The 19,218-nt window shown below is 36.4% G+C and overlaps 1 protein-coding gene across 1 annotated transcript in view; it reads right to left on the bottom strand.

Moving 5' to 3' along the window:
* The window catches only part of LOC115625394 (pneumococcal serine-rich repeat protein), a 73,062-nt gene that overhangs the window by 44,347 nt on the left and 9,497 nt on the right, over positions 1 to 19,218 (bottom strand). Inside the window, exon 2 of the mRNA XM_030520433.1 lies at positions 3,500 to 3,594. The gene's annotated coding sequence lies outside the window, so the exon portion shown is untranslated. The remainder of the gene's footprint in view (positions 1 to 3,499; positions 3,595 to 19,218) is intronic.

Genomic DNA, 19,218 nt, shown 5'->3' with positions numbered 1-19,218 from the left:
TGCATCGAGCTAACAGGGGATTTTGTAGAGAAATAAAGATAATTTTTATCAAATGGTTTGTGATTTCATTGATAGGTTGAATACTTCTGTGACTTGGCTGAATTGATTTTCTTACAGCTGCAAGCAATTAGTCCTTGACCAACTACCTTAGAATATTTTAGCTGGTCCTAGTCTCAACATTGGAAAGGAAAGAAGCCCATAAGAATATTAATTGAACGTAGCACCCAATGAGATGTCATAACATGGAAATAATCCACTTAATCAAATGTAGCCCCAAAGCTTAAATATAAGCTGATTGTTTTTGTATGGCTGCTTGCTGGAATAACCATAATGATAAAGCAGAGATATACTAAGGCATTCTGCTGATAACTAGTATACATCATTTTTGGATAATTTAGATATTTTGAATGATGAGCTTATTACAGTGTGTAAGACCCTCAGGACATACCTATCCGTTAGAAAATGTGTTGTGCTGTTAACTTTTTTCAGAGCGAGAATCTTAATTGTAAAACAAGTAACAAGCAACAGCATTCGAAATTATTTTTTTCACATCATCATAGAAAAGTATTAGTATACTCATATATTTTTCAATGTTAAATTATTGTTTTAATTAATTTTCATGAATAATATCTATCATTATATACCATATCATATGACATGTTATAGGTACATACACAGATACATAGATATGTCATATCATACATAGATATATCATATCATATCACATGCTATATGCGTACATACGTACTTTTATGATCAGCATGACAAGACGTATTCAAATTCAAAATTGCGATATCCGTCTGTCCGTCCATCCACCTATCTGTATCAAACACTAGTTTTAAAGACTTTCTTTGACACGAGATCGCGTCAGAAAACTATGTCATATAGCTGCTGATGATATTTAAAAATCGTTTTTTTTTTATCAAACACGGGTTATTTCCTTAAGATATATGATAACCAAAGTGCACATTCAGAATGTTTTAGTGACAGCCGTAGATGACCACAATAAGTAAAAGATGCTTTCTAATGAAAGCTAAGATAATACGGTAGCAGTAGACAATATATAGTTTCCGGTCCATGTTAAAATAAAAACCATATTTAGTAAGACACAGTGCAGACAAAGATATCTTTTTAGCTCATGCTGGTTGCTGCATTCAATTTAAAAGGTAGATTTATGGAACCTATAAACAATGGCAATAGTCTAAATAATACTTTCCCGCAATGACAGAAGAGTTCCGCTTAAATTCTTTTTTTTAGTTTTTGTTTTCTAAATAAAAACCACTTACTTTACTGTCACTCAATGCAGCAATTCTAAAGGAAACTCCTACAACATAATCCTCCTCCACTAATTTATGGTCTTTAATATTCTGCAGAAAGCGTTTCTCCAGCTTCTTCGGAAGTCGGATTAAATGTACGTACACTTGTGAATTTATCGCGCACAACAAAAAAGAAACACATACACACACAAGAAAAATGTATCAACTTGATCTTTGTTAGCTTGAAAGTTTGAATGCTTATCTCTCGGAGTGTTTTATCTAATGCTACAGTTTAATTTTAGTTAGCGTATGTGGAGCAGTCAGCTGCCATTTGTATGCCATGGCTATTTTGACAGATGTCGTGTAACTCTTGATAGTTAGGCGCCCAACCGCACAGGGTCAGAATCGGCTGCTCAGTATGTCTGGCAAGACGCTTACGATAGATAAGCAGAAGCTACACAGAGACTGAAACAAATGTATGAAAATCTTTCGCTTACAATTTGTTTAATTACGTGTGCTTTGCTAAAGCAAAACGCAAAGAGAAGAAAACGAGCGGAAAATAAGGCATTTCAAATATGCGCAAATATTGGCCACAGTCACAAATGAGACGAAACCAACTAAGCGTATGCTTGATATACTCGTAAAAGCTACACGCCTCGTGCTACCGTTGTTATTATTGTCGTTTTTGTCTCACTGCACTTCGCTTGCTTATTATTTATTTGTTCATCAAATGCTTAGATAAAGGCTGCAGATAAAAAGTGTGTTTAAACAAAAAACAGCAACTACAGCAACAAAAAACAATAATAATAACACAAATTTGCGTCAGCGTGCGTGAAAAACCCCAAGTTGGCCAACTGTTAACCCATTGATATCATTTCCTAGATCACACATAAATTCTCTCTATTAGATATAATATGCACTCAAAATGGAAATTTAATAATAACTAAAACGAAGAGAAATTATGATATTCCTGTAACTCTCGCATCACTCACAAATTAATCAATCAAAAATAAACAGCAGATTCTTTTTAGCGGAGAATCCTATACAATAATAATCTCATACATGAAACAGTGTGTGTGTGATACGAACTGATTAATCATTAAACATCGTTGTGCTAGATACTTTCATATGATAAAATCATATTTTTTATAGAAACTTTAAGACCCCTTACGCCTGTCTCCTTCCCTCTCTCTAGTGCTTACTATCTTAATAATATGAAAACTTTTGCACAAATCTTCGTATAATCAATCAAACAATCAGTTCAGACAAACTGTTTTATAGTTAAATAGTATGTATAATAGAAGAATTTAAAAATGCATTAGAATAATTGTTTATTGGGCGGAGCAGTGAGAAGAAAGCACCTCCGACCCTATAAAATAGATATAGTATGTATATTAATATGACAAAATAAATTTAGCCAGCCATGTCTATCAGGCTGTAGTGCAGTGAAAACATAAAATTTGGGATCTCCTACAGGATCTCATCTAGGGGGACCACGATTTTTTGCAATTTGTTTGAACTAAAGTAAAATAACATTAAACATATGTAAAAATAATGAAATAGAAACTTGTTTAAAATGTAACGCCTTTTTTACTTTTATACAGTGTAATACCCTGTACCCAGGTAAACTTCCGTCACTGAGTTATATGCGCCCAAAGCAGCAGCAAAAAGAGGAAGAAGAAGAGCGAACTTGTTGCTGCAGTTTGTGGGGGTTGTACTGGCGAGAATTTGTTTCGCTAATAACTTTTCTTAAAATTGACCGAATTGAATAAATATAAATAAATAATTTTAAACATCAGTAGATAATTATATATTAATTATATGTGCAAAGTTTGGTTTAGGTAGCATTTGAAATATGGACGCTATTGACGAAATTCTGCAGCGGTGGAAGGGGGGAAAATTAAAAAAAAAAAAAAAATCGTCCTTTCCCGGACCTAGGAGAATCTGGGTGCCAACTTTGGTTATTCTAGCTTTTATAGTTTCTGAGATCCTTGCGTTCATCCAGACGGACTGACGGACGGACATGTCTAGATCGATTTCTCTCGTCATGCTGATTTAGAATATATATACTTTATGGGGTCGGAGATGCTTCCTTCTGCATGTTACATACTTTGCACAAACCTAATATATACCCTTTTTACCCTACGGGTACAGGGTATAAAAAACAAGTTCTTCAGACGTCATATATTTATTCCATTGAACCCCGTTAATATTTGAAAAAGTAATCAGCGAAACCGTTTTACCTGAGTTGTACTCGTAATCCTTATTTTTGCTTTCTGAGGGAGGCTTCCCGCGACAGTAACATTCTCCCTTATTTTTCAGTCGAATTGTCAGAAATCTGAAATAAAAATAACCATTCTTAATCGACAATATTCTTTTATACTCCCAAAGTATGTTATGGGAAGAAATCTAGAATTTTTTCTAGAAGCAACGCGTCACTCGAAGTAAAAAGATATCAGAAAATCATGAAGACAGATGACAGCGGCATCATAATCAAAAAACATATTTTATCATAGATAGTTTTCCAATACGCCAAATGAAATCATATCAGAATGATTCCTTTCAATTTTATTTCTAATTATTTTGCATACCAATTGCAGTTTAAGAAAACACAATTTTTTGCCGATATACTAATGTAATGGGTTAACATAAAACTGAAATTAAATCAGAATGATTCCTTACAATTTATAATTGCCGTTTAAGAAAACTTGCCAATATACTTAAAGTAATGGGTTAACATAAAATAGAAATAGCACATACGAGTATAGTGTGTATGTATGAGACTTGGGCCTTGCAACTATGAATATTGAAAAAAGAACATAATTCAATTAAAAGTATATCTATGTATAGATGGCCATTAAAAAACCATAAAAGTTTTGACATGTTGCGAACATTTTGCTGTCAGCTGCAAGAGCCGCAGTCGATGGACAGACGCGACAGAAGAAACAACAATAATAACAATTAAGCCTGACAACGCACCATGCTGGACTCAGCACAGTCCAGGGATGCCAATGCTGGTGATGGTGTTGGCGATGGTGGCTCTAGGGTAACACCTATTTTTAAACTATTTGATAGGCCTGTGCCTGGGCCTTTGTCTGTGAGCCACTTTGACTGACAGCAGTGACAGGCGCTCAGTTGGCGTTGCAATTCGCTGCCGCAGCTGCAGAAATGCAAAACTTCTTTGTTATGGTGTTTATGATTAATCTGCACAGCATTTCAGCGGCACATCAGCAACACCTACTGCAATGGCAGCTGACCCTAAGGCTCATCATGGTCACACCGTACGGGTTGCTGGCTTCATAAATTTCTCATATCACGAGCCCAAGAACGAAGCGAACGAAAATTGAAATTGAAATTGAGACTACCAGCCATATCAGGACATCGGGGACAGGCGGGATGGAGCCAAGACCAGAAATACCATCATGGGATAATGCTATGCCAGGCACCGTCATCGTCATCTCCTCCATTGCCGCACGTTGTTGTTGTCGCCGCTTGTTGGCACCTCTTAGTAGTATATTTTGCCATGCCATTATAAATTGTTGCTCATTAATTTATTTTTCTTCTTGAGGCTGAGATACACGCATAAAAAATGAATGCTTAAAATTATTTAAAGCGCAATTTTTCAATTCTCAAGCACATTTGTACATTATGTACACTCATATACACATATACAAGTAGTATGTATATCTCTCTAGTGAATATGTTTTGTCTCATGTGTAAATGAGTAATTGGCCAAAAGTTGGACCAACAGACCAATAAAAAGACGAGGTCGACAGCTCTCTCTTCTCTCTAAACCTAATGGCTATACACCTACGCTTCGCCAATTAATAGAATGTCATTAAATGTAACATTATTGCTCCGTTTTCAATGCTAGAGAGATAAGTGGATTCAATCTGCCTGGAAGTCGGAATATTTGTCAGAAATACTAAAACGCTATATATTTTCATATAACCCTTTTAATGTTTTGCGGAGCAGTGTAACGCATATGTACAGTTAGTTCGCTAAAAATATATTTTTATACCCTGTACCCAAGTATATAGAGTATACATATTCTGAATCAGTATGACGAGAGAAATCGATCTAGACATGTCCGCCCGTCCGTCTGTCCGTCTGGATGAACGTAAGGATCTCAGAAACTATAAACGCCAGAATAACCAAAGTTGGTATCCAAATTCTCCTAGGTCTGAGAAAGGACGCTACAGAATTTCGTCAATACCAAACTTTGCACACATAATTTAAATATAATTTTTAAATTTCATCCAAATCGGTTAATTGTAAGAAATGTTATTAGCGAAACAATTTCACCCCGGTACTACGCCAACAAGCTGCAGCATAAAGTTCGCTCTTCTTCTTCCTCCAGCAGAAGGGAGGCGCATGTACCCCAGTGTCGGAAGTTTATCTGGGTACAGGGTATTTCACTGTCGGGCTTGCTCGACTGTAGCGTTCCCGAAACAAGAGTTTAGGATTAAAATTGGGAAACTTGTGTAACCATTAACTGCACATAACATTCAAACCGTTCGAGCATATGTATTTTATTGTTTGATGAAAATAAAGAACAGATAGATGCAATCAAAATTTCAAATTTAAAATAGTCTATAGCATAGTCTAGAATAGTAGTCTAGTAATCTAGAGTAGCGTATAATAGTCATTAAATGCTCGTAGTAGTCTTCAGTAGTCAATAGTAGTCTATAATAGTCTTTAGTCATCTATAATAGTCTATAGTAATGCCTTACTTGTGTTGCAATAAAATAATAATGATCATTAATTTAAGGCATAAACAAAACGAATTAAAATTTTTAATAGCCCTTTCAATTTATCAAAAATTATTTTTCTTTTCTTTTTTTTGGATCATATAAAAGAATTTGTGTGACTTAAAAAGGTAATTACTCCACCCAAATTTTTAAATGATTTTGAAACCATTTTCTTTTCTGCGTTGTTATTAAATTCTTATTAATTATTATCTTATTGATTATCTTATTAGTTATCAACCAGTTCAGTACTACGATAGCCCACTGTGAGAGCTCTTAATTTAAATTCTTACCACAAAACCATTTTAAGTGCACTTTGGAATTCTATTCAATTTGTAGATACTTGATCTGACTCTGAAGGAGCGTGAAGCAAACAAGACCAACGACGAGGTGACACGCAAGACTTTCCTCCGCAAATGGTTTTGCAAGAACATCTCGCCGGAAGTAACCGACTCAATGCCAAGGAATTGGCCAAGAAGTGAGATAGCGATGGCTTCCTTCACTGAAGCTCGGAAGCCCCCACGCTCCACCAAAACCGCCCAGAAGAACAACAAATTAATAGGGTTAGGGGAAATACTAGGACATCAGCCCCCTCTGCCTCCTCTGAAATTATTGTTGTTGCTAGATTAGAGCCGGTGGAATGTAAACAACAATAGTTGGCATACATTCCTATGAGTAACATATAACTACTTGTATTAATATACGGTATTGAATATTACTTGCGAGCTGATTTGTTTTAAGTTTTAACTCAAATGCTAATGCAACCAAATAAATATTGGTCTGTTTAATTGAAGAAAACTGCACATGGAGCTCATTATTAATTCATTCCCTTTATGGGGTACTCTTCCTTGTTGAATTAACCGCTCTGTCTCCGATTGCAGCTTACCAATCTGAACGATTTGTTCATATTTCCGAGCCTTGGCTTTGTATTGCGCATCATTTTTGTCAAGTAGGAGACTGACAGAAACAGAGTTTCATAATCGCTGTAACCCTGAATTTCTGAAAAACACTTCAGAAGGTTTGACCCACAACTTGAACGCATTACAGCTTGACGGAAGCAATTACACATTGGCAGCTTAAAGTGCGCGCCTCCACCTACCACTTGATGTGCAACAACAACAACAACAACAACAGCAACAATGGCAACTACAACAAATACTCGAGGCTCAAAGTATGCGCCTATCTCACGCCACTTGACGTGACTTGCAGTGGAAATCAAAATGCAGGCCACACATTTACGCTTTAATTAACATTTAACCATTTACAAGCAATTAGTTGAGCTTCGAAAAAAACAACAACAACAACAACAGCAAACACAGCAACAACAACCACAATGGCTGCTACAACAAGAAATCAAATTGGAAGAGCAAGACCCACTAACCTCACACAAAGTTCGCTCGCCTCGGCTTCAACTTTTGCAGGTATATACATATAGTAGTAATCCAATCGCACAGTTCAAGTGCAGTTTTGTTTGGATAAAACAATGGGGCAGCAGCTGCAACAACACTGCATGTGTGTTCATACATATATATGGATATAAACATATGTATATATATGCATACACTTATGTATATGTATTCGATGCATTTGACAGAAGCTGCACGCGCACTTGGGGGCGTATTTGCAAATCTTCTACTAACTCTGCTTCAAAGTTTGTTTGTAGATGTAATTGTGTTTGTGTATATCTGTGTGACTGTATTTGTGTGTGTGTGTGTGTGTGTCTATCTCAGATAAAACCGCAAAAGTAACAAACACCTCGAGGCAAAGGCGTATCGTTTACCGCACGCCACAGCACATTTCTCTCACCAGCCCCCGCTGCTAGACAACCAGACCGCCAATCCCACAGAGCCACAGCCAGATCCGCAGCCAGAGCCACAGCTTCGACGGCTACCTTCACTCGAGCCCCCAGCCACGAGTATTTTGTTTTTGTACTTCTCTTTTGTTTCGGAAGGTAGACGGAGACGCGTAATTCCAGCTGCACTTGGCGATAGAGACATTTTCGCGGCGTTCGACTATTGCCCATTTCGGGCTTCAAATGTGTCCGATATCTACATATATACCCGTATAAGTATGTATGTACCTTGGATTGGCAAACGATTGCCATGATTAATGGTAGCTGCGGACGTAATGGACGTAATATGATAATGACACAGAAGCAGATTGTTGCAGATTTCGATAAGAGTGTTGAGATATTCAACAGTTGATTCTTCCGTCAGACAAATCTACTCAGATTTAGATCTTAAATAGATATGTTCTCTTGTAGCTAGATTACAAAGGCGTTTTAATGTCCATATACAAATTATAAATACATACATTAGTCTAGTCTAACCGTCACTCTATTACGATTTAAAATTTTGAGCCACTAAAAGGTTCTAGCTTAATCGTGAATTCCTTTTCCTTCAGCTCCCTATGTGCAAAATTATGGTTTTGTTTGTTTGCTTAAATAACAGCTCTAGTTTTCTACGCCTTATTTTGAAGAATGCACTATTTATACTACTATTAGCCTAAAACACCAAAGACAAGCAATATTTAAAAACACTGACCCTCTCCAATGTCTATCGAATCCCACTCCCTCAAACATATCAAACATTCTAAGATACCTAAAAACTACAAACTTATATCATAAGATCTAAGATCAAATAAATGTACCTAAACTAAGTAGACTACCCTAAGCATCCCCTGTACATATGTATATAAACACACATACAAATAAGAAAATTCATGTAAATAACATAAAAACCACACATCTATTGAGCTGAAGGCCTCTGTTGCCATAGCTTAGAAAAAAATAAGCTAGCCTATAATTTTATTATTATTAAGTTAGCTCTTAAATAAATAAATAAAAATGTATTTTTAAAACTTTTTCACAAAAAAGTAACTAATGTTGTTATAAAAAAGAATTGATTCCAATTATTTTATAGTATAACTATGTGGTTTTTGCTTTTCTTTCTTGTGTACAAAAGATTCGTATATAAATGTCTTCAAAACAATAATAATCTGGGAAAAAATTAATTATTATGAAAGCAAAAATTGTGTTATATTAAAAGAAAGTGCCTAACAAAAGTAATTGTGCATACTCCTAATTTCAACAATCTTTCGTTTATATTGGGTCATATAATGGCAATACACAGATTTCCAAGAGTACCGGTCTGCAATTCAAAATCAAGCATTATAAATGTAACCTGCTTTGAAGTGACAGCGCAACTTAAAATATAGCTTTATGCTACATTTCAGGTATAGTTTTAAGGAAGACCTGCCAATTAACTTAAACACACATTCAGCAATTGCTTGAAATTCAGCTTCAATAGTAGTCTTTCAATAAAGCCTTTTTAAGCCCCATACCCACACCCATACCTACTTCAATTCCAAAAATACCAAAACAAAAAGAAGCCAATTCAAAAGTGGTACTAAAAGATGACAGAGTCCTATTGAATATATTTAAACGGTTCGGTAATCAAAGTATTCCACTTTTCATAAAAATTGTTATAATAAACTAAACAAATCTAGCAACACATAATAGTTAATACAGAATTATAATAAAATGAGTTATAATGAAATGAACCATTTTTTGTTAAGATATCAAAATATATACTTTAAATATTTCTTTATGAATAATCAACCAAACAGTCAACTCTTCCATTAGAAAAAATGTACGGAATTTTAAAAGTTTCTAAATATTATGATATCCTTACTACTTAGATATGAAAGATAAGATATAATATAAGATAAGATATAAAAATATTTTAATAATTGTGCAAGTTGTAAACCTAATCACATTTACCAGGACATTGTCAATATAAATATTGTAAATTGGAATGCTTAAAGTCTTTTGGTTTCCCTCTGCACACAACCGCTTCCTGAACTAAACATTTATCGGAAACATTGAAAATTAAATCAAGGAACATTAAAGCAGAACAAAAAAGTACCACAAAATATACAAAATTTGGAAGATGCTGGATCATTAAAGTAGACATTAAGCAATACATTCGGCGTACAGATGCAGTCTGTTTACGAAAGCGCCGTCGAGCATCATGCCGCTGCCACATGCCACACATTTGCCCTTTCACAATGCTCGACACCAATTCGATTTGACCCAAGATGCAAACGCCATGCCGCAACCTCTTTCAATTGCCCAGCCGTGCCTCATTAATAAATAAGCCACGAGCGTGCTGTACTCTGTACTCTGTACTGTGGAGCTCTGTGCACTGCACTTGACTTTGTTGCTGCTGATCGTCTATAGCCATTAAACCTATTAACGTGGCATTTTAACAAATATTTTACAAAATTGAATTGAATTTACGAACGCCATCAAGTGCAAGTTAGATGAATCGTCCAACCGTACAGATGGAGTTGAAGCTGCAACTGCAACTGAGGCTTAAGGTTTGTGTTTAGCTTCAGCTCTGAGCATTTAATGAGCGCCTGCCTATGGCCGACTACGTTTCACTTTTGATTTTCTCGATTGGGCGAAGCTGAGGCTGCAACTCAGCTCAGTGCCGTACTTTCACGACCTTTCTGTAAAGTGACCCCACAGTTCAAACCCAGCCAGCCAGTCAGCCAGCCAGCCAGCCAGCCGGCCGGAGAGTGAACGAACGTAGCACAACATTCAATTAGTACATATTAAATTTGTCTGCCTCTTGTTGATGTTGTTCGTTTTTCTTGTTGTTGTTGTTGTTGTTGTTGTTGTTGCTTTGTAGGCCACTTGAACAATAAAGCGGAACTTAACTCGATTTGAGGTTTTTATGAGCAGCATTTTTTCGTATCTGTTGGCTTGTATCAGGCTGAGACTGGCAGGCAACGAGAAATTTGGTGTGTTATGAAAGTGCAGCAGGAAGAAAACATAAATACTTAGTATAGCCGCACTGAGTCAAGTCGAACAACAGTCGAAGTTGTGGCTAAAATAAGAAGAAACATTTACTTTTGCTTGTTATCACGATTTGCGATGAAATCTTTGCGATACAATATGACTGCAATGGACAAACGGACGCCTAATCAATTTATCCTTTTTGGTGACTTTTGACTTGCCCCACGAATATTATAAGCGATGCGGTACCGAGTCATATAATTAACATGCAAATACAAAGCAACAGCAACAACAACAACAACAACATCAACCACAACAACACAAAGACAACTTGCGAAAGTTTTTTTAATGATTATTAAATTGCGTGGATCGCTCAAGCGATTGATCATTTTGTCTTGCGTTTTGGGGCGTCTGCCACTTGGGTAACCCGCATTTGTGTATGCCATGAGTGTCTCTTTGTTGTTATTGTATTTGCCTGGGTCTGGGCCTGGGCCTGGGACTGGACTGGGCCATCTTCATTATTGTGTTGTCGTTCATTTACATTTATGTTTTCTGAGCATTTTTCACGCTTTTGGCTGAAAGTGCAATCAAAACAAAAAGAAAAATATGGCTTTATACTTAAGAGGCTTATTGGCTTTTATTGTTGGCCATTTGACGTGATTAATAAAATGTTTTTTATGCATACCATTAGGCCGCCCAACGTTTTCTTCCCCCCTTCCTTCATTTGCTAATAGATAGTAGACGTGCTTGATGTCTTAATAATAAATCATAAAAATGTGCGCATTGACGAATTGATGAAGCACAGAAAAATGAGAAAACTGCAGGCACTATGAGAAAATTTTATACTACTTATAAATGTACATATATATTTGAGCGGACCGGGGTAATTAGAAATTTTATGAATATTCTATGACTTGGTGAAATATTTACAATTTAGCGACTAAAAATACATGCTTCAAGGACTTACATCAAATAAGTCCACTTTAAATCAGTTTCTATATTTTTTAAATCTGCCTTAAAAAAGGGAGCATATATATATAGTTTGCGATTGATGTTTCCTTTCACTTTCAATTGAACTATCTGTTCATAAAGATAATGCAACACCCTAAAAACATTATTTTGCTTAAAAAATTACTGCCATAACCGCACCGGTTTCTGTCTCCAACTTTAGGCCGTCTGTAAATAAGTTCGTGCGGCGCTAAACAATTTCTGTGTGCCATAATAGTTGATGTAAATTTAATGTTCGACTTATATAAAATTTCTTTGCTTTCAAATGATACCCTTTAAAAATGCTACTTCAAATTTATTTTGTAAACGATCACGCTCGGATACCTCCAGCCGAGAAGCAACTGCTTGTAAAATTAAGACAATGAAAATATTTTACTTCTTGTTCTTTTTATAAAAGTATTGGTACTGGTACTTTCAAAAGAAATCCAAAAATGACAGCAATATGCCATTTAATGGCTACTTGGGACAGTATCTTAATTTTTGTAAGACTTCTTGCATTGCTGATGTGCGGGCCTTGTGCAACCTTAGACCTTTTATTTTCTGACAAAGCCACTTTATAGTTCAATAACAATGTATGGAAAACTGCGTGAGTATATATATACTTTTATGTATATTACATAACTATTCCATCTCCAACAACTACTACCACTTTTTCATACAGTAATGAAAAAAATTATATAAACGACATTCCTTTTCTCAAATAAAACTCTAGTCTTTAATTTCTGGTCAAGTGTTTGTTTTTCTGTGCACGATAATTGGTTAACGACACTTCATTGTGATTATGTCTTAACACTTATTTTAGTAGAAATATTTGCACACTATTGCGTTGGAAAGAAAAATTAAAGCCCATATACACAGCTAATTACTTATGTACATACATGGCCAAATCTATCGAAATCGAATTGCTTATTGACCGCGATTCATATTAGGACCATTAACAAGCTAATTATTGGGGAGATTGACTCAATCACTGTCCTTGACCAACTAAGGTTTACGAGGTTGAGGACAATGATCAACTTCTAAAATACAAGCAACATTTTTTTACAATCTTCAAAAGAGGAGTATCTACTGTAGAACCGCTCTTCGAAGCGACGATATAATTTTCCATTCATAAATGACGGGAATTACAGTGCAAGCAAAAAATCGCAATCACTTTTTCATTGCAATAATTATATAGTAATAAAAAACTTTGATTGTGCGATAAACAGTGATAGCGGCTTTTTGGTGACATCAGTATGAATTGTCATTTTGGCAAACAAATTTCAAGCGATATACATACATATATCTTATATGTACTCTTTGTGTGTAATTATATCTATTTCCACTTAATGCTTTATGTGCCCTTCCTTCAAGCAACTTCATAAACTTTCCCATCATCATCTTCGATGCTGCAAAATGCAACTGACCCACTTAAGCATTTAAGCCGCTGTTGGCCCAGTGACCACCATGGGGCATCTGTTGAACTACCCAGCACATTTCACTTTCTTCCGCCAGCACAAAACGATTCTGGCGAATTTGTGACGTCAGGAAGCCAAGCCGCATGCGCATGGGCTGCCGTTTTCAGCGGCCGCTCATAATGGTCGCATAAGTCACGCGTGCCAGGGGTCGGGGTCACTATGTCGACGTTGCTTTTGGCGTCCGCATCACCATCGCTGTTGCCGTTGCCGTTGCCGTCGCCGTCATCGACATTGTTGTCGGCGCTGTGGGCTCTTATGTAAACGCCAATGTTGGGTGCGATATCAGGTAACGAACGCGGCATGAAAGCAAAAGTATAAATATACCCAATGGTAGTATGAGAGGAGGAGAGAGATTACAACCTTGAGTTTGAACTCCGCTGAGGTACGAAGAGTAAAAGTGAGTGCACGCCCAACCAAAAATTATTAATCACAACAATATTGGCCCCCATTGTTGTCCATTAAGTATGAGTATTTTTTTTGATTTTTTTATCGTGGTCCAATAATTGCCAGTCTATTTCGCCACCTACTACTCCCCAAATTGTTTGGTCCAGCAATAACAGCAGCAGCGCCTCTACCGCGCCCGTTGCTGTCTTTCAACAAAATAATCTGGACGCGTAATCGGTTTACTTGAGCATTAAATTGAATTATGACTGCGTTTTTATTTCTCTGCGGCATTTCTGGCTCTTTAAAGTGTACCAGTGAGTACGTATCTGTATCTGTTTGTATCTGCTGGGTGTCTCATTTAATTTCGTTGCTCGCCTTTTTGCATTTTTTTTTTCTCTGTGATTTGCATGTTTTGCAGTTGTTCGCTGTCGCTGTAATCGTAAATTCTTTGCCCGCTTTACTGCATCGGGCCAGTTCAATGTTAATGCGTCTACTACGTCATGCCCCCTCGGCCTCCCACATCAACATCGCCATCAGCATCAGCATCAGCATCAACCTCAACATCGCACAGCCAACAACCAACAGCGAACAACCAACAGCCAACATCCAACATCATCATCATAATCCATTTCAGAGGAACGTTTTAGACGACTGGGCAACTGTGCGCGATAAAAATTTGTTTTTATATTTATCTTATTTGCATACATTTTATGGGCTTCAAGTGGCAGATTCGCTGAGTGGCTGAATGGCTGGCTGGCTGACTGACTGACTGGATGAGAGTGGCCGAGCAGGCGCGGTGGGGTGCTCTACGCTTGTTTTTTGCCTCCTATAAATTGTATTAATGTTGATAGTCATGTTAATGTTAATGTGTTTTTGGTATGCTTAGCTGTATGGGCTATTAATTTGTTGATGACATATTTTGCGCTCTACGAGTATGAATGCCGCTTGAGTTTTAATTGGGCAAGTGAGCGATCAAAATTACAAAAACAAAAGAAAAAACAAAATCAAATACCAATACATTTGCATTCATGTGGGATAGTTGACATTTTGATGCGCTCGTCAAGGTGGAGTATTAATGACTTCCATATTAAGTTTGTAACAAAGGGGGCAATAACATAAAAAACAAGAATAGCATTTTTAAGTTATTAAGCAATTTATTCTGAATCAGAAGCAAGTCGAACATCAGTTCCTGTAACTGTCAATAATATACATTCATACATGTTAGTATACATACATACATATAAGGTTTAAGGACATGCCTAAAGCTACCTTGGATATTTAAAAAAAATCATTAATTTAAATAATTAATACGTTAATATAATTTTAATCTTAATGTTATTTGTTACACACATAATTAAATGCCCATTTAAATATTTTAATGTATTACACTTCCTGAAAATAGGTTAATTTTAAAAACTTTCAAAAAATGCAAATGATATTCTTACTACTACGATATCCATTTCGCCTTTTAAAGGAATACCCAAATTTCTTTATAATTTATTGAATATAAATTGAATATTATATTTTTATATACATGTTTTTATTGATCTAAGATATAAACTTCTAAACTAAGTAAGTTCAAGTTCCTTTTGTTAAAAACAAAATATAAACAATGTACCCATTAGAATCTAATTTTATAGATGAAGTGCCAAATTTTAGCAATTCCTGTTATCGTTTATTGTATTCTATTTCTTTATTTTGTTGTTTCTCAGAAGCCTGAAGAAAGGCAGGGGCATGGTATCTATCCATATCGGAAAGTATAGGAGCTGTAGTGCCCTCCTATCCTAACTACTTTTGCATACAGTTCCCCTCATTCTCTTGATGTTTCAGTACCCATATAAGTTTTACACTGACTTGATGGCTATCTCGTTACACAGACCTATGGTAGTCAATGATAAATCTGAAGATATTTATTTTACAATCAAGTCCGATTATATGTGTATTATCCTGTTTCCTACAATGGGGGTTAAGTCTCTTGTACTGTTGAATTTTAATAATTGAATGCATTTCATTTAACCAATTATCATGATAATATTAGGTAAATTAGTATAACAACTATTACACTTTTCAAATAAAAATTATCTTGTATATCAGTTGTAATTACCTTAACTAATTTGTTTTATGTAGATATTAATAAACTAAATCGTTTCTATTACTATTTATAATTGTTTTTTTTTTTTTGTCACCAGTTTTATTCTTCTTCTTATTGTTAGTATTTTTTTATATAGTAAGTATTATAATATCCATTATTATTAACGCGCTCTTTTATATTTAGTTATAATTAATATGTGTTGCTAAGAACATTTTGAAATAAATATGGCTAGCAGCCATTTCCAAAGAGCATTTAATGTGCGTCTTAACGGCCGTTTTTATTATAGATTTATAGATTTGTGCTGCCATAAAGCACTTCCGTTCTGATCTAGATCGTAAACTCATCCTCAGCACACTTCTAATAAATACCAAGCACATATGTATGTACTTGGAGGCAACAGCAAGAGCTTTGGCATTTCGCACAGACTCGAGACATGCCGCACACGGACTGTCAACATCAGCAGCAGCAGCAGTAGAATCAGCAGCAGTAGAAGCAGCAGCAGTAGAAGCAGCCGCAGCAGCAACAACAACAACATCTCAGTTACCTGATTGCTTCATACGCCCCGTGCTGGAGGGCGTTGCTATTGCGACGGTGCTGCCAACTACTGACAAGTTGTTATTTGCTTAGCCGATTTAGCAGTGCCTGCCCGAGTCTTTGTCGTTGTCATCGTCATCATCACCATCACCAACACCGTCTACTATATGTCCCTGTCCCAGTCGCAGTCTCAGTCCCAATCGCAGTCGCAGTCGTCGCCGGGGTTAAAGGCTAAACAGGAAAAGTCACGAGTGATAATGCCGCTGCTAAAATAACAAATCGCTGTTGTGCGCTTTTAATTTATGCAATGTGTGCCATGTTTATCGTAGTTGTAGCTGAAGTTTTTACAGTCAGAGAGTCAGACAGATGGACAGACAACAACTCTCAAATGCAAATGCAAGTTTTTGACTTTATTTTGAGTTGCAGTCGTCGCAGCCAAAAGGTTGCCAAGTTTGACTGTCGAACTCTTGTCGTACATCTGCAGTCCTCCAATGCTGTCCAGCCACCAATGTCTGACAGCCTGACTAGCTTGACTTGTACAGCTGACTCTGACTTTCTGGCTGGCCTAGTGGTATTGGTGGTGCTGATGGTGCTGATGGTGGTGGTGGTGGTGGTTGCCAAGACCAACGCAGAACGAACGCCAGGCCAAGGTTTTTTATCAGTTTTAACTGATCTCGTGTCATGTACGTTTTTCATTTGGAGCCATTTTCGCATGGCACCCAGTCTGAGATTTATATTGAGGCTGGCTTTTTCCAACATTTTCAACGAGTACCATTGCATTTTCCTTTATTGGCCATTTTATTTGTTTGTTAAATTGTGTTGTGTTTATGTAATAAAACCAAGTGCTGGCATAAATTGTGGGCGTCAATTTTGCATCGATATAATCAGCGAGTCAAGTGTGGCTGAGCACCACTGCCAACGTGGTCAACAACAATTGGTGAAATGAGCTCAGATCCATTTAAAATGCATAATTGTGCAAGCAGGAAGGAAATAATTTGAAAGTATTGTAAAAGATTATGATAACCATAAACGATAGACTTGACAATTACATCATTTCGCATGCAAGTCGAGCTTGACTAGAACTGAAAGGCCAACATACTCGCATCTTGATTGTGGCGGATGCTATTGAAGAGCTCTAAAGAAGAGTTAGCTTTCACAATATTTTTTATGAAGATGAAAGCTGAGTATAGTTTTGCAATTAACTTAAAGAAGTATTTTATCAGACGCTTATTAGACTGGATACGACTAAGATATTTGACCCTCTATGAGAAGATGTTGAATAATATATTCAACATTTTCAAAAACGTTCAATTGGCGAGAGTTTTTGGTATTAAGAACTCCACTGTGGAGGTATGTACATACACATGGCTTATAAACAATTAGATTCATAGAAGAGTGAGATGAAAATAGGCATTTAATATATCTATCTATTCATCTTGACCTTCGATGTTCTTCTCTGTTCAGCAAACAGAAAATATGCACAATATTCATAGGTATTTTGAAATGAAGCACACATTATTTGATGTTGTACAAAAAATCTGGCATAATTGCAACAGTCGAGCTTTTCCATTGATGATAATCCCTACCAGGTGGCAGACTTCAGGAAGGAGTAGTTCAGTCATGAACTGTTTTCTGTACAATATTGGTTGTATGTAATTACTGACAACTCAGAATACCCCTTATCTCGAGCAATTCATACATTACATACTACTATCTATTAAAAGATAAAAAAAAAGTTGTATGGATATTTATAAAAGGGAGAACGCCAACAACACTAAATGACGATTAGCGAGACCAATAACAAACTAATAATAAGTCCTATACAAAAGTGGTTCTTTTAAAAATTAATTTTACAATTACTTTACTTAAATGTTCAAGCAAGAATTTTTGCTTTTTTATGCCCTTTTTTAGACTATGCAATTGTTACCAGATTGCATATTTCGTAAATAATTTTTACACCCATTTTAGCAGTGATTTTGCCAAAAGAGATTGTCTCTCTCTCTCTCTCTCTCTCTCTCTCTCTCTCTCTCTCTCTCTCTCTCTCTCTCTCTCTTCTGAGTAGGAATTTATAGACTTGATGATATTCAATAAACATTTAAAAAATCAAAGGAAATTTGTATGGAAAGTAAAAAAGCTATATTTTCTCATGATAATTTTAATAATTTGATAAGAAGCACTTTGAACAAATACTCTGTTTGATGTAAATTTGAGCTATTTTAATTGCATATTTGACCACATTTTGTGGCCTCCCATTTGTCCATCCAGACAAATTAAGTAGTTCCGCAATAAGTCTATCATCCAAACTGCCCAGACACGCCATTTGGGCCGACTCTGGCCGCCCGCTTGCTCAACAGGCAGGTCAAAACATACATATGCAAGCCAACATTATTTCCCGGCCCCAACACAGCCGCCGCACACTCTCGCACACTCCCTCACACACACACACACACACACACACACACACACATACTAGTACAGCATATGCCAATTAATCAACGCAATATTACCACATTGATGCCATTTGTTGTTGTCTAAAAATAAAAACTTAAAAAATGTGTGGCCGAGCTCCTCACATGTTTGCATATTTTACAAAAAATATTTGTTGTTTTTGTTTCGTATTTTCCATTTGTTTCACTTTTTTTTTTGGATAAAGTATACTTAGTATGTTTTACATTTTACCCTTGCACTTTCACAACATCGCAATAAACAAGCAGCTGGGGCTTGGGGGCGTGGCATGGGTGTGAGGGGAGGTGCATACTATCGCCTCATCAAACTTTGATCGCCATTTCCTAATCTCAGTCCGCACTCGCCGCACGCTTCATTAGCTTTTGCAGCGGGCTGCGACTTTCTTTGGATTGCAGTTGTAAAGAGTTGATGTTACATGCAGGCCGTCAGCTTTTTGGTAAAGTGGGCGTGGCTGCAACTAACTACTGACGAG

Source organism: Scaptodrosophila lebanonensis, unplaced genomic scaffold, assembly GCF_003285725.1.
Source record: "Scaptodrosophila lebanonensis strain 11010-0011.00,11010-0021.00 unplaced genomic scaffold, SlebRS2 tig00000072-arrow-pilon, whole genome shotgun sequence".
Taxonomy (NCBI): Eukaryota; Metazoa; Arthropoda; class Insecta; order Diptera; family Drosophilidae; genus Scaptodrosophila; species Scaptodrosophila lebanonensis.
The sequence above is the reverse complement of the archived record's forward strand: the minus strand, read 5'-3'. Positions and strand labels throughout refer to the sequence as shown.